Source organism: Lissotriton vulgaris, chromosome 6 (genome assembly GCF_964263255.1).
Source record: "Lissotriton vulgaris chromosome 6, aLisVul1.2, whole genome shotgun sequence".
In the NCBI taxonomy this organism is placed as follows: domain Eukaryota; kingdom Metazoa; phylum Chordata; class Amphibia; order Caudata; family Salamandridae; genus Lissotriton; species Lissotriton vulgaris.
In genome coordinates this window covers 1,704,523,441-1,704,537,850 of record NC_141694.1, presented here as the reverse complement: position 1 = coordinate 1,704,537,850, position 14,410 = coordinate 1,704,523,441, and positions in this window count along the sequence as shown.

The following is a 14,410-nucleotide window of genomic DNA, read 5'->3' as shown; positions in this document are numbered from 1 at the left end:
GCTGATTCATGTTGCTGCCCTAAGGGACTCTGGCCAGGAAAACAAAGGTAGAGATGGAATAGCCACTCCATTTTGTGATCATTCTTTGTTTCCAAAACTGAGGGCTGATTGACTTACTCTCATTCACACATGAAGTTGTTCTTCGCCCTTTCTACTCTCACACCTGACAGCGTAGAGGATGACAACCAGTGCCAGTTTTAGGAAGATGCGACTTGTGCAGTTGTACCGCGCACCAATGTCAAGGGATGCCCTCTGAATGACAGGCTTAACTGAGATAAGAGCAGTCTAAATAGATCTTTGACTGTGCACCAGTTTTCAGGAACTTAGTATAATGGCGTGATAACTCTGGTGGTTAATGTAGTTGAGCGAAAGATCTGCGGTTTGTCTAGTCACAGTTTTGACTCACAATATGGTAGTAAAGAGAATAAATGTTCTTGCAGCTAAGAGCAACACTACATACAAATCACAGATTAGTATTTTATGTTGGCAGCTCAATGGGTTATTGTTGTAGTGGCAGAGATCCTTTTGTCGCTTGGAGTATATAAGTATCAATTCTTCTAATATAGCACAATGAGCTGTGAACTGACATCAAAGTGCTGCATGCAAATTGAAAGGCATTGGTTTAAAATTGTATTTTGTTTCCCCCTCAATTGTTATTTACTCCAGGTTTGCTAAAAAGAGTTCCCTTGGGTAAAAATACAATTTTTTTTCCAATCATTCTTTTAAGTCTATAGGGTTGATTTACTAACATTTTGCACATGGTATGCAAAAGTGCAAAGAGTTGTTTTGGGGCATATCTTCGACCTCAAATCATTAATTGTGTTAGCCAATAGTCCTACAATTACACGAAGTGGCACTATAAACTACTTTAGATCAAGAAGGCATACTATGGGTGGAACCTCGAGGTACCCATACCCTCACCCATTGATTCTGATGCTAATCCCTATCTACTAACTTGATAGAAATTTATTGTGAAAGAAAATATGCCTCCTTGAGGTAGGTGTAATGTTAGAGAAAAGATGTATTTTCCTCAAACCCTTCAAACTTTGCATTTGTGCTGCACCATACAGCACACATACATAGTGGTCAAGAGTCAAAGCATATAATTTTTTGCTGGACAGACACCCTTCCAGTACAAAACTTAAGCTTGCCATCAAATTAACACTTTTGCACAATGATGCACTAAAGGAGAGAGCAACAGCACCATTTCTTAGTAGATATGGTGCTCTCCATTTCACGTAACAGCGCAGCAACTTTGGGTACTGTGCATCGTAAAAACATAGTTAATCTCTCCCTTCATTTCTTCGGATCAAGAACTCGTAACATATAATGCCCACCAATATGGATGACAAGTGACTCCTACACCTTGTAGTCCTCATTGTCTTATGTACTGTTTCCTATATACAGTGATGGCTCCTCCGCAATGGCGAAGGAGCATCCCCCCCCCTGCTTGGCTCAGAGCCAGTAAATGAAAAATGAAACAATTTCATTGTTTTATTTTTCATTTTGCGCCTCTGAGACTGCTTCTGATGGGAGGGGCGGGGCATTGTCAAGAGGAGTGCGACGTGCACTCCATTCCATAAGTGTGCACATGTGTTATTGCCGGCATCTCAGGCCGATGAAAACACACATGCGCACTACAGTTTTCTCCAGCCCAGCTGCTTTGAGCAGCCAGGCTGGAGAAACCCCACAGACTCCCTGGTCTGAGAAGGGCATCATTCCTGCTTGCTCAAACCAATCCCCGCTCTGCTCTCATGTGACAGCAGCGCAGGGATTGCAGGGAGTCTGTGATGTAGCCCCAGTGCTTGCTGGGACCAGGAAGGAAGAGACTGGGCGGGACATGGGAGGCAGCTCCAGCTAAGTTTTTACTATAAATAATTTTATTATTAGAACCCCCTCAGTAGTCCCTGGCGTGGTTCTCCTCCCGATCTCCCTCCACCCACCCCACCACCACTTTATTGTGGGAGCCGCGACTGCCTATATATTGATCTGTATAATATGTTTGTGATGTAAAGCACTCTGACAGTCTACATAGTGATGAGTCCCGCTATAACATACATAAATGCGAGACAAAGGCTAACAAGAGATTGGGGGTGGTAGTCAGAGAGTCCATGAAGAAGGAAGTTACGGGAGGGAGACCAATAAAGATTGCCTCACCAGGTGCCACCAACCCTAAAGCTGGCACTGATGGCCTTGATGGCCCTGATGGCAACCATCACTCTAAGACTGCGCATGCCTGCTGATTCAAAACAAGAGGCAGATCGAAGCCTCAGGAAAACAGCTGCCCAGTTTCAGCCTTTTGAGATTGCTTCTTCAGACTTGCCACTGAGCACGCTTGTGGAGTGAAATGGTAGTCAACAGTAAAGTTGAGAAAACATAGATTTTGCAGAGCTGGCAAAGCACACAGGGGCCCAGAGTGAAGTATTAATGTTCAGCAGTCTGAACTCAGAGCCTGTGGTTCTCTGTAACCTGTGAGTTAGTTTTGCTGTGTGAGAGCTGAGTCTGCACCTTTTGTTTCCCATGAGGGTTAGCACATTAGCCTGAATCCAGAGCCTGGACATCTGTGTCATCTGGGGATAGTTCTGCTGCAGGGTCTGAGTCCCAGGCTTGCAAGTCTGTGTAAGTTGTGCAGCCTTGGAAGTGCTTGTGAAGGTCAGACTTGAGGGACAAGAATTGCATGTTGCTGCCTGGGAGTTCCCCTTCACTGCACCTTGCGGGGGGCCCTAAGGTTCTGTTACGCCATTGGTGTCTTTTATTTCTATATAACACCCACTAAGGTGAAATGTGCTTTTCCCAGACCCGTCCACTTGTCTATGCTGTACAAATCTTTTCTCCAATCATAGCAGTGATTTCTACTTGTTCTGTGTTTTTTCTTATTCGTGTTGTTTAATTCATTTTTAGCCTACCCTTACATTCATAGTATGGTTTTCCTGACTATGTAAATGGGCTCTGATGTACTTAGGACTTTGTGCGAGTTATAAAAGAGTAAAGGTGGTACATCGATCATTTTATGACCCTTGAGTAACATAGACCAATGGTGACGGATTTGAGTTATGCATAGTAGCTACTGTTGTTTGAAAGGATGAATAGCAAAGACAGACAATAATTTTTACAACAAACCCTGGATGTTTAAGACCTCACTTGGGCACAGATTTACTAATTCTTGCAATTCACAAATGTACCAGGTCACAGTTGGAAAGCCAGTGACAGGCATAGGTTTTCAGGCGTACCCTAGAAAACATGTGTAAATGATGCTTTTAGTGGAGCAAATGTATATGTGCATATTTGTTCATGTTTTCCATGCAGTATTTTTTTTACACATGCAGAATCCCCCTCATTCTATATCTCCACCAATTTTAAGGGTGTTTCCTTCCCCACTTTAACCCTGAGTGTACCTTTTTACCCTGTCTAGAGTAAATTTCTATATATTACAGGGTGCAAATGGATTGGAGATACGTTTGCGAATGCCCTCAAACATAGGGGTACACAAACACACAGGGCATTCCAGCCTACGCATTGCGTCTATGAGCAGATTTACGTCGCTGTGAATTTTCAATTGAGTTAATCCTTTTACATGTGTAAACCCAATTTTTGTAAATATAAAAAGTGGTTTTCCACTCGTAAAGGACTACTTCCATATGCAATTCTATGTTATCTTCAGAAACCCCTTTAATCTGAAGAGTTCTTTGCAATGGGACAGTACTGTAAGAACTGGCATGCCTCTGTAGCGTTCACGTCCTGATAGCTGGTCCAACAACACCTCTTCCTTTTGGTTTCCAGCTTTACACCTGCTGCCCCTATTATTGCTACCTTGTTTATGTTCCACTCGTTTTTCTTCAGTTGCTGATTTCCATTCCCAGTGCTCCTGGTGAGAGGCAGTTCTATGGGTTTAGTGTCTGTTTTGTCATATAGAATAGACAAAGTACATGGTGAGCACTTCAGGTTAACCAACACTTCACTCATTACTTTACAGATGGAAATGTCAAAAGTGTGCTATTTGACAAGAAATTGAAGGCTCTCCTTCAGCAAAGTAAATTAAATAAACACCATGCCACTGAACTTTGTTATTGACTTACATTGAGCAATATTTCATATATCTGATGTGCCGCTGTTTTTCGGATTACATTAATTAATTGCACTATAATGTTGAGTAATTACATGATTAATAGTTCAAATGTAATTGTTATCGCTGCTTGCTTACATTAATTATGAAATTAATACATCACTGAAAAAGTGAGTTACTGCTGAACAGATAAATTGCATATAGATTGCATGCTTGAGTCTCTGGGGAGGCTCTGGAAGAAATGAAACTCTGCATACATGGGGCTTGGATGCAACTTGACGCAGATACTGGGAGATGTACAAGGATGGAAGGTGCTGCAAATGATAAATTACATCTTCAGCAGGGTATATATATATTTTACCTCAAAACCTAACAGACGAACTGGCACAGGATCTGCCTGGGTTAGCCACAGTGTTTACAATCAAATACAAATGGAGGGTGTGTGGCCATAAGCCGAACCAGAGAAGAGTTGTGATCTAGTTAATAAATGATTGCCCCTTTTATAACTAGAACACATGGGATCCTGCTTCACCTGCCTTAGTGGCATATCAACTCTAGCTCCACAGCAAACTGGACAAATGTGTGATGTAATAGGTCTCTGTGCGGGGTATTGTTTAATAGCAGTGCAGAAGGTTTCCAATTCACTCCTATCGATCACGACCTGGTTTCTCTAAGCGCTTTATCTGGACACACAGCACATCGTACTATCCTAATGCAACCCCCATGATTGACATGTTTAAGCTACAATAACATTTTTCTTTATAAACGATTTAGTCCACTGCTTCTATGAGCTTGGTGTGCACTATATTTAATACTCCACACAAACTTTTATATGGTTATTTGTTCTGATTCTGTTCTTGTCTCCCTGTCTCTGCCAGCATAAAACCCTTTAGCTCTCATCCAAGTCCAGGACGCTGCTGGCAGCATTCAGAGTGGATTTGTGAAGAGCAAGGGTCTTTTCCTTATCTGGATACTGGCGCCCTGGCACCTCTAGCCTGCACTCAAAACTTGACAGGGGCATGTACCCCATAAGCATCTCTAAAAAAAAAATATTTACTCATTTAATTGCTCTGTAAAGCGCTAACGTTTGACAAGAGCCCCTTCGTAACGCTACATTTTAAAGTGAATTATACTACCAATATGTGTAAAAGAGAGGTCTGCATTGCCTACCTAATAGGTGTGAATGGGAAAAGCAAATGCAGCATGGACCACTTGTGTTTTTTGCATCCTTTAACAGATAAGATTGGAAAGCTCTATGGATCGTATTCAAAATGGTCGAATAAAACAGCGGTTTTGCACGCTGTATAACATCATTAGTAGACACTGGCCCAAGTAGAGGTTGGTTCACAAACTACAGTACTCTAACCATGTCATTAAATCTAGCTAAAAGGGCCTCATTTGAGAAGCAATAAAATTTTTAATCATTTTATTATTAAAAGAGTGTTTAATATGTAGCTAATTAAATGCCAAAGGCAGGTTATCTGAGTTTAACCTTCAAAAAGAAAATGATGTATCAAAGTCTGCCGCTGGCATCATGGGATAGAAATGTCATCCTCATAATCATCGCGTGACAACTAGCTGGTGGCCTTTTCTTGCGCTATAGTTAAATTACCTGATTAAATTAATAGCCATTTAGGTGTTTTAGGGACTGCACAGACCTATACTAAATGAAAATGAGGTCTATTACATTTTCTGAGTGGGCTAGATAGGCCCTAAAATAAAACACGTATGCCCATTGTCCACATTACTTAAATTAAGCAATTAAAAGCGCTTCTTTGAAAGTGACCAATTTTCTCTAATGTAGAGCGAGCTAGGTTTGTGCTAATGAATAAAGCACATATTTTCTGTTTTGATTTCTTCTTGTGCTCCTTCATTTCGATGACGAAATACAACAATACGCAGCGTCCAGGGATCCTTGTGAGATGCTCAAGCCAGTGATGCTGGCTCCCATGCCAAGCATGTATCTAGTGGACCAAAAATTATTTTAGAAGCAATTTCGATACAGATGAGTTTATTCTACTTATTGGCTGTAGACATTCGTCTGCTAAAGCTTCTCAGCCACGGCTGTGACTTCAAAAGTGAAAGCTTTTAATCAGCAGTCCCACTCCGGGCAAGTAACACAGCACATTCGCCTACCGTGAATAGGTGAGAGACAAACACATCAACCCTGAGTTACAAACAATTTGCGTTGTGGCTGTGTCACTTTTTCCACATAGCCATGACTCAAAATGGCTAGTCGAGTTTTACAAAGCCAAGCTAGGTGCTATATGTGCATGCTTGATTGGCTTTGTAAAAAAAAAGTAATGTAACCCACAACCTTGTGCTGAGTTGCTTTACACTGCATCGGGTAGGTGTTACATGGGTCATTCTCATGCATTCACCCATGTATATTGAAGCAAATAATGCTTTACAAAGGCCCTTTAATGTTAAATATCACTTTTAGGGTTCTTTAGTTAATAACCACCGCACTCTGCCCCACTCCCTCCTGTAGTCGTATATACCCCCTGTACTGTATTCCTTATTATGACAAGAAAAGCCAACGTACAAGTTTGTCTTGTGGTGGTCATTTGTTGGCCGCAGTTTATTAGGAATACAAGGAAACGTATATACTTTGCATCATGCTATGTCATCACAACTTCCTTGGTATTGTCTCTTGTCCCTTCTGGGTCGCTTCCTTTGGTAGGTTGGATTTTTTGCGCCCCGTTTGCGCTGGAAGTGAGTAGCTTCTGTCCTGGAGTTAGGCCATCTCGCTACCTTGTCCGACTTTGTTGTGCCCTGCCGTCCGTCCGGCGGGGGCTGGGCTGCGAGCGCCGTCTCCGTTTGCTACCCCCCCCCCCTATTTGGTAGGCCAAGTTACCCAGCATCCCAGAGTGTGTGGTCCTACACACCTGTCCTTAGGCCAAATCACCCAGCCGTGAGGCATCTGAAGGTGAGTGGACCTATTCTGGCACACCTCCCTCCGGTGTGCCTCCGTACCAACCGATATCAGCGTAGTTCTTCGCCATGCCTTGCTTCTTCCTCAGCCCTGCGACATTGCTGATCCTTAGGTGTGGGTGGGTGGGACAAGATTGGGCTCCGCAGTCGTTGCTGCTCCCCCCGCTCCATGCAGATAGGAGCATGCCTGGGGGAGCAGGGTTTACATGCCCCCTGGCTTGCCTTCGCTTTCTGCTAGGCCCCCCTTCCTTCCCATTGGGAGAAGTTTGTAACCCGCCTTGACCCCCATTGGCCGGGGTGTCTGCACCAGTCCGGTGGCCGCTGCGGGGGGAAGGGAAGGGGGTGGCTTTGGCCTCTTTGTCCTTTTCGCGCCAAACGCCGCCCCACCACTAGTTTGTCCGGGGGGCACGGCGCTGGTTATGGTGCCGGCTTTCGAGCCCCCTTCGGGAGCAGCCTCTGCAATTTTAACCACTCTCACCCATCTTCAAAGCCAGCCTACGTTGTACACTGAGGTAGACTCTTTGGCCAAACAGCAAAAGATTCAGAGCAAAAAGCCCCCATAGGGGCCTACAGGGCATTGCAGCACCAGCCCTACGAGGAGCATACATCCGATGATGAAGCATGTCACCAAATCGGAGGATGAGAGCATTTGCTCTTAAACAGCTATGTGGTTTTTTCCCCTAAAATATGGACCATTAATTATAAGGGACACGCAGGACTTTCCTGTCTACGGAACTTTAAACCCCATAAATACTTATTAAAATATATGGGAAGTAGTGTACAAGACAGTTCCAAATCCTCCTGTCCCCTCCTTTGTGAACATCTTCTGAATCAAAACTTGGAGGGAAGCTCAGACGCAAAGGGGGGGTTGAGAACAGTTGACCCTGGAGATTGCATGCTGTAAATCTACTGTACTGATGCCACTCTGTATTACATAGTCTGGATGCTGTATGTACCCTGATCATAACAAACTTGATTCAATTAAAGAGTTCCTAGTCATTTGTGAACTATATCGCAAAATGTTAGTAAACAAATATTTTTAAAAATAGTGCTTTGTTGCATGGGAATGAATGTCCTGGTATTACCCATGGGACTCCCCACCGAATGTCATGTAGCAACAAGCAGGACACAGCTCTGCTGTTGCTTACTTGAGGGCTGCTCTCCAATGCAAAATAAGTTTCATGCAGGAAAGTAAATCCCACATCAACCCTTTGCACTTTTTTGCATCACTGTTGGTGCAAAGTGATGATAAATCCGGTCCCCTGTTCATTATTAATAGTACACTTGTTAGGTACATCTCAAAAGAAGCCTTTTGCAAAACTTCCAAATCAGACGTCTCAATAAAGTATTTTGAAAATATCAAACCCTATACATATTGTACAACTTCTGTTTAAAATGAATACTCTGATATTTAGTTTGGCTAAAGAGAACTGTGCTTTCCCAGTGCTAAAATTGCAGGGTCCTGTGTCTGAAAAATCTGGCTTTCATCCTTGATATGGTATGCTATAATAATAACATTTCTTAAGTATTTATCAGTTTACCAAAAGTCATACCATGCCTTGTTGCACCATATTTACAAAGTGACGCATCTAGATAGATGCGTCACTTTGTAAACACTTGCGCTACATTATATCTACACCAGGTATAATGTATGCAGGGGGCGCGTTCTCACGCAAGAAAGGGTCGTAGAAGGGACGCAGTGAAATCTATAAGATTTCACTGCGCCACTTCTATGACACAAATGCGTCAATTTTTTATGCCTGCCTCACAGCAGGCGTAACACTGATGCAGGCCCTTTCACATGGGGCTTGCCCCATGTGAAAGGACCCATTGCTGGAGTTGCGTCACTTTTGTGACACACTCCAACAATGCGTCACTTTTGCGCCATACAAATACGTCAGAAATACTGACGTAGCTGTAACTCCTTGCACCATGATGCGTCATACTGTAAATATGACGCATCATTGGTGTCGCAAGGAGGGCGCAGTAAAAAGTGACGCATCGCTGTTTTCACGCAGCGATGCGTCACCTTTCATAAATGAGACCCAAGGTTACTCTTAGAAATGGTTACCTTATTATTGCATAAATTAGAAATTAGAAATCCCCCTCAGTCAAACCCCTTTTTGGTAATTAAGTTCTACATCCCAATTTTCTGCTATCGAAAATAGTCCTCACACACTAAGAGCAAGCAGGGGTGCCGCTCGCTGAGGAGATTTGGACCTTGTGCTTTGCCTGCCTGGAACCCCGCTGGGTAACTGATGTCGGTGAGGAGAAGCCGCGTTAGGGGAGAAAGTTGCTGCCACAGGAGGACGGGACTGCGAGGCCCACCAGGCTGTGCGTGAATCACCTGGCACACCTGCCGCCTCTTCCCGTGTCTCCGCCCCCTTGCTCTGTGCCTTTGAAAACTCCTCGCAGCCCCCGCTTCGCGGGGGCCGCTCGCTGAGGAGATTTGGACCTTGTGCTTTGCCTGCCTGGAACACCGCTGGGTAACTGTTGTCGGTGAGGAGAAGCCGCGTTAGGGGAGAAAGTTGCTGCCACAGGAGGACGGGACTGCGAGGCCCACCAGGCTGTGCGTGAATCACCTGGCACACCTGCCGCCTCTTCCCGTGTCTCCGCCCCCCTGCTCTGTGCCTTTGAAAACTCCTCGCGGCCCCCGCTTCGCGGGAGCCGCTCGCTGAGGAGATTTGGACCTTGTGCTTTGCCTGCCTGGAACCCCGCTGGGTAACTGTTGTCGGTGAGGAGAAGCCGCGTTAGGGGAGAAAGTTGCTGCCACAGGAGGACGGGACTGCGAGGCCCACCAGGCTGTGCGTGAATCACCTGGCACACCTGCCGCCTCTTCCCGTGTCTCCGCCCCCCTGCTCTGTGCCTTTGAAAACTCCTCGCGGCCCCCGCTTCGCGGGAGCCGCTCGCTGAGGAGATTTGGACCTTGTGCTTTGCCTGCCTGGAACCCCGCTGGGTAACTGTTGTTGGTGAGGAGAAGCCGCGTTAGGGGAGAAAGTTGCTGCCACAGGAGGACGGGACTGCGAGGCCCACCAGGCTGTGCGTGAATCACCTGGCACACCTGCCGCCTCTTCCCGTGTCTCCGCCCCCCTGCTCTGTGCCTTTGAAAACTCCTCGCGGCCCCCGCTTCGCGGGGGCAGCTCGCTGAGGAGATTTGGACCTTGTGCTTTGCCTGCCTGGAACACCGCTGGGTAACTGTTGTCGGTGAGGAGAAGCCACGTTAGGGGAGAAAGTTGCTGCCACAGGAGGACGCGACTGCGAGGACCATCAGGCTGTGCGTGAATCACCTGGCACACCTGCCGCCTCTTCCCGTGTCTCCGCCCCCCTGCTCTGTGCCTTTGAAAACTCCTCGCGGCCCCCGCTTCGCGGGAGCCGCTCGCTGAGGAGATTTGGACCTTGTGCTTTGCCTGCCTGGAACCCCGCTGGGTAACTGTTGTCGGTGAGGAGAAGCCGCGTTAGGGGAGAAAGTTGCTGCCACAGGAGGACGGGACTGCGAGGCCCACCAGGCTGTGCGTGATTCACCTGGCACACCTGCCGCCTCTTCCCGTGACTCCGCCCCTTAATTAACGTCCCGTATAAGACCTGGTGTTACAACGCATTAGCGGGACGCGTGTGCGGGACACATCCCGGGACAAAGCCCGGACTAAGGGCGGACCCTCTGAGACCCTCCGAGAACTGAGGAGACTGGACTGGGCACATCTCTTTGTCCTACAGGTACTAATTGCTTCTGTCATTTGCCCATTATTTGCTCTGACTTGTTTGCTTTATCAAACTAGCCTTATAAATGTCTTCTTTAAATATAGACTAGCCCATGCATGACAAACAGGGAGTGCTGCTAAATGGAACCTTGGACAATTATTTTTCTAAATCATCCCCTGATATCGCAAGGGAGATCGTCTTGGCGGAGCGGCGGGCGGATGGGTCAGTTTTATTGTCATCACTTCCCGCTACTGGTTCTACCGACACTGACACTGAATTAATAGTTAATGAGTCGATTAACTTATTGGATAGCCAGCCCTTGGAAGCGAATGTGGTTGTGCTCACACCAAATACCTCACCCAAGACAGACGCGAATGGGTTATCCTCAACTTCACATGCAAGTAGTCCAAGTACATTGAAGGGAGACGTTCTGCCTTTAGTGAAAATACCCCGTAATAGGGCCAAAAAACTGACACCCTCCCAAAAAATATATGGACCACCACCGAATAAAAAACAGAGGAAAAGGGGGGACCCGTTACAACCCAAGTTGAGCTGTTGTGATTTTGGCAAAAAAGCGAACAATATTGTTAAGAAACCCTGTACTCCACAAATAGATACCGAGGGGATCCATACATCATCTTCATCTTCAGCCTTGTCAAATTCGCCGACAGACAAGGAGGACAGTATGGACACTAGTGTGGTTGTTAATGTACCAATTGAGAACAAAGGTCCTGTGACATTACTTGATTTAGAGAGTTTGATCAAATCTTACTCTGCAACTATTTTGGAGAGGTTGATGGAAGTGGAATGTAGGCTGTGTAAAATTGAGCATGCATTGGGAAGCAAGGACGTTGTAACTAACACTGGTTCAAACAATGTAACTAACCTGATTTCAAACAATGCATCAAAAAATACACTAACTCCAGTTCAACCACCCATAACTATTCCTATTCCTATCTCTATCCCTCCTTCAACTGCATCTACCTCCAAATCTATGGGGAACACAGTGATAGCGACTGTCCAACACCACCCACCCCCTAAACCTCCCCAACAAAAAACTTCTGACCAACCATCGGCAAATGTTACAAACAAAACCATTGGTAACATATCCAATTCACTTTTGGGGAAACCAATAAGGGAGGTGCGGGAAACCAGACATACCTGGGGGAAACCTAGAAGGACTCCTCTGCCTGAACTTCCACCAGAGGCAGTACCCTATGTGGTAGTCCTAACAGGGGTGCCTGTGCTTGGACAAAATAAGAAGGAGGGTTTCGCCCAATTAAAAAATAAGATTATGCATTGGCTGAGTATATATAGGCCAATTGCAAATCATATTAATGGTGAAATTGCCCATGTTCGTCGTCTTCAATGGTTGGGGGGTAGACCCAAAGACATAGATGGTGACGTGGTGGTGGTGAATTTTAGGGACCCTAATGCTGTTCAATTCATACTGAACTGGCAGACAGGCAGTTCTAATAACATAATAATCCCTAAACCACTAACATATTTTTATCCAAGGTCAGTGGTGTTTCCATCCCAGCACCATCCGCCCCAGTATCAACCATTACAGCATATACTCCAAACCCAGCCAAATAATCATCTCATTGCACAGAATGCTGGGAGCAATCAATATGCTCTGTATCCCCCTTTACTACAGAATGCAAACAATATGCATTATGTTCCCTGCCCTGTGGTAGCCCCAGACTCTATGGGATGGAATTACGTATCGGCTAAAACATACAACTCCCAGAAAGGAAGGATGTATCACCTAAAACCCTTCACACCTCTAGAAACCTTTAATAGGTTTGACATTTTTAGCGGTCTAGATGATTGCGACTGATGTTTTTTGATTCGGGGGGGGGGTGAGGGGCCAGAAACAACGAGTCTTGGTGATGTGGGTATTGTCAATATGCCTGACGTACTGGTTAATCCTGTGTCTTCTTGTTTGGATAAAACTGTACCTCCTGATGTAAATGTATCCCATGATGTAAATATTCTAGAAGAGCAGATATTACCCACAACCATTTTGAGTAATAACTCATCCCTAGAGGTAACACCCTTGGTAATACAACCTGTGCTTCCCATTAACCATGAAGAGATGCCTAGGGTTTTTTCTGAGAGGCCACTTGCTCTTGAGATGCCGGTTAAAATGGTCTGTTGGAATATAGCTGGAGTTGCAAAAAACTTGAGGGACCCGGAGTGGGCAAATCATATAGAGTCCTTTGACCTCTGTTTCTTTCAGGAAACCTGGGCAGTGGAGCCGCCCCATAGGGTGGGCTACAAGACCTACGGAATTGGTGCGATACCTTCTAGAAGTGGAAGGCCATCAGGGGGTCTTTTGATGTGGGTGAAAATAAACTTAAGGGTAAAAATTGAGGAGATGCCTACAAATTCTGTAGATATACTAGCTTTAAAAGCCACAGTTTGTAACGGGAAGAACTTATTTCTTGTAAATGTCTACAATAGGCCCCTACCCTATTCAAGAGAATCACCAACCATTGCAAAATTAGATTGTTTTTTGAGCAGATTAGACCCCAGGGAGGACTTTGTTATCCTGGCTGGTGATTTAAATTGTAATTTCGAGCCAGTTTTGGGTCTTAGCGAAATCTTTGATGAGGAAGATCAGGCAAACAAAATCCCTATTCTGGAGAATGTTAAATCGGTTAAATGTTCAACACTGGGTCTTCAACTGATTAATTTATGTATGGAACATTCTCTTAGGGCTTGTAACGGACGGTTACCATCCGATAGCTCTAAGAAACCAACATTTACCAGGAACAACTATAAAAATAACCTAGATTTTGTGATTGCTTCTATTCCCCTCTGGCCATATCTCTTGGACCTTGAAGTAATGGAACGGTTTGAAAGCGATCATTTCCCCCTAAACTTGACGTTAGATGTCTCACTGTTTAACAATATGGTTCAGCAACTTACATTTGAGGAAAGTGGTGTTGATAATTCTAAGATCCATATTAGCAACAACAGAAGATCTCTGAAATGGCCATTTATACTGGACCACAGTGACATCCTTAGTGAAATATAATCACTTCTTGCTGGGACTTTTGGACCTCACTTAGCCGTAATGTTTGAGGATGAAACCAAAATGTCATTCTTGTCAATACACCAGAAATTTTTTGCTGACCTAAGATTACTAGTCACCAAAATGCCCAAAAAAACCCAGCAGAAGACCCAGAATCTGTCCCACAGTAAGCCATGGTATGACAGATCCTGCAGAGAGTCAAAGAGGGAATTACTAATTGCAATAAAGACCAAGTCTCCAATAGATGTAAAAAGATCAAGGAATAATTATAAATCTGTCCAAAGGGCCTCAAAGATAGCATGGGAGGAAGACAAATGGGCCGATTTGTTGCTAGCCGCCAGATCGCGTGATAATGTGGCTTTCTGGAGGCTGGTCGCAAATGGGAACCATGTAGGTAGGGTGGTCAAAGACGTTTTTTTGGATGAGCAAACTTGGGTCACCCATTTTACGAATTTATATAAAAAATATGATGACCCACATATGGACATGAGTGTGGCAAACCACGAACCCCCAGCAGATCACCTGGTTTTTACTTTAGGGGAAACAGAGCTGGCAATAACCCAAATCAAATCTGGGAAAGCCCCAGGTTTGGACAAGATCCCGGGGGACCTATACAAGCATGACCTAGAAGTATGGGTACCTTACATTAATTACTTGTGCAATACATTATCTTG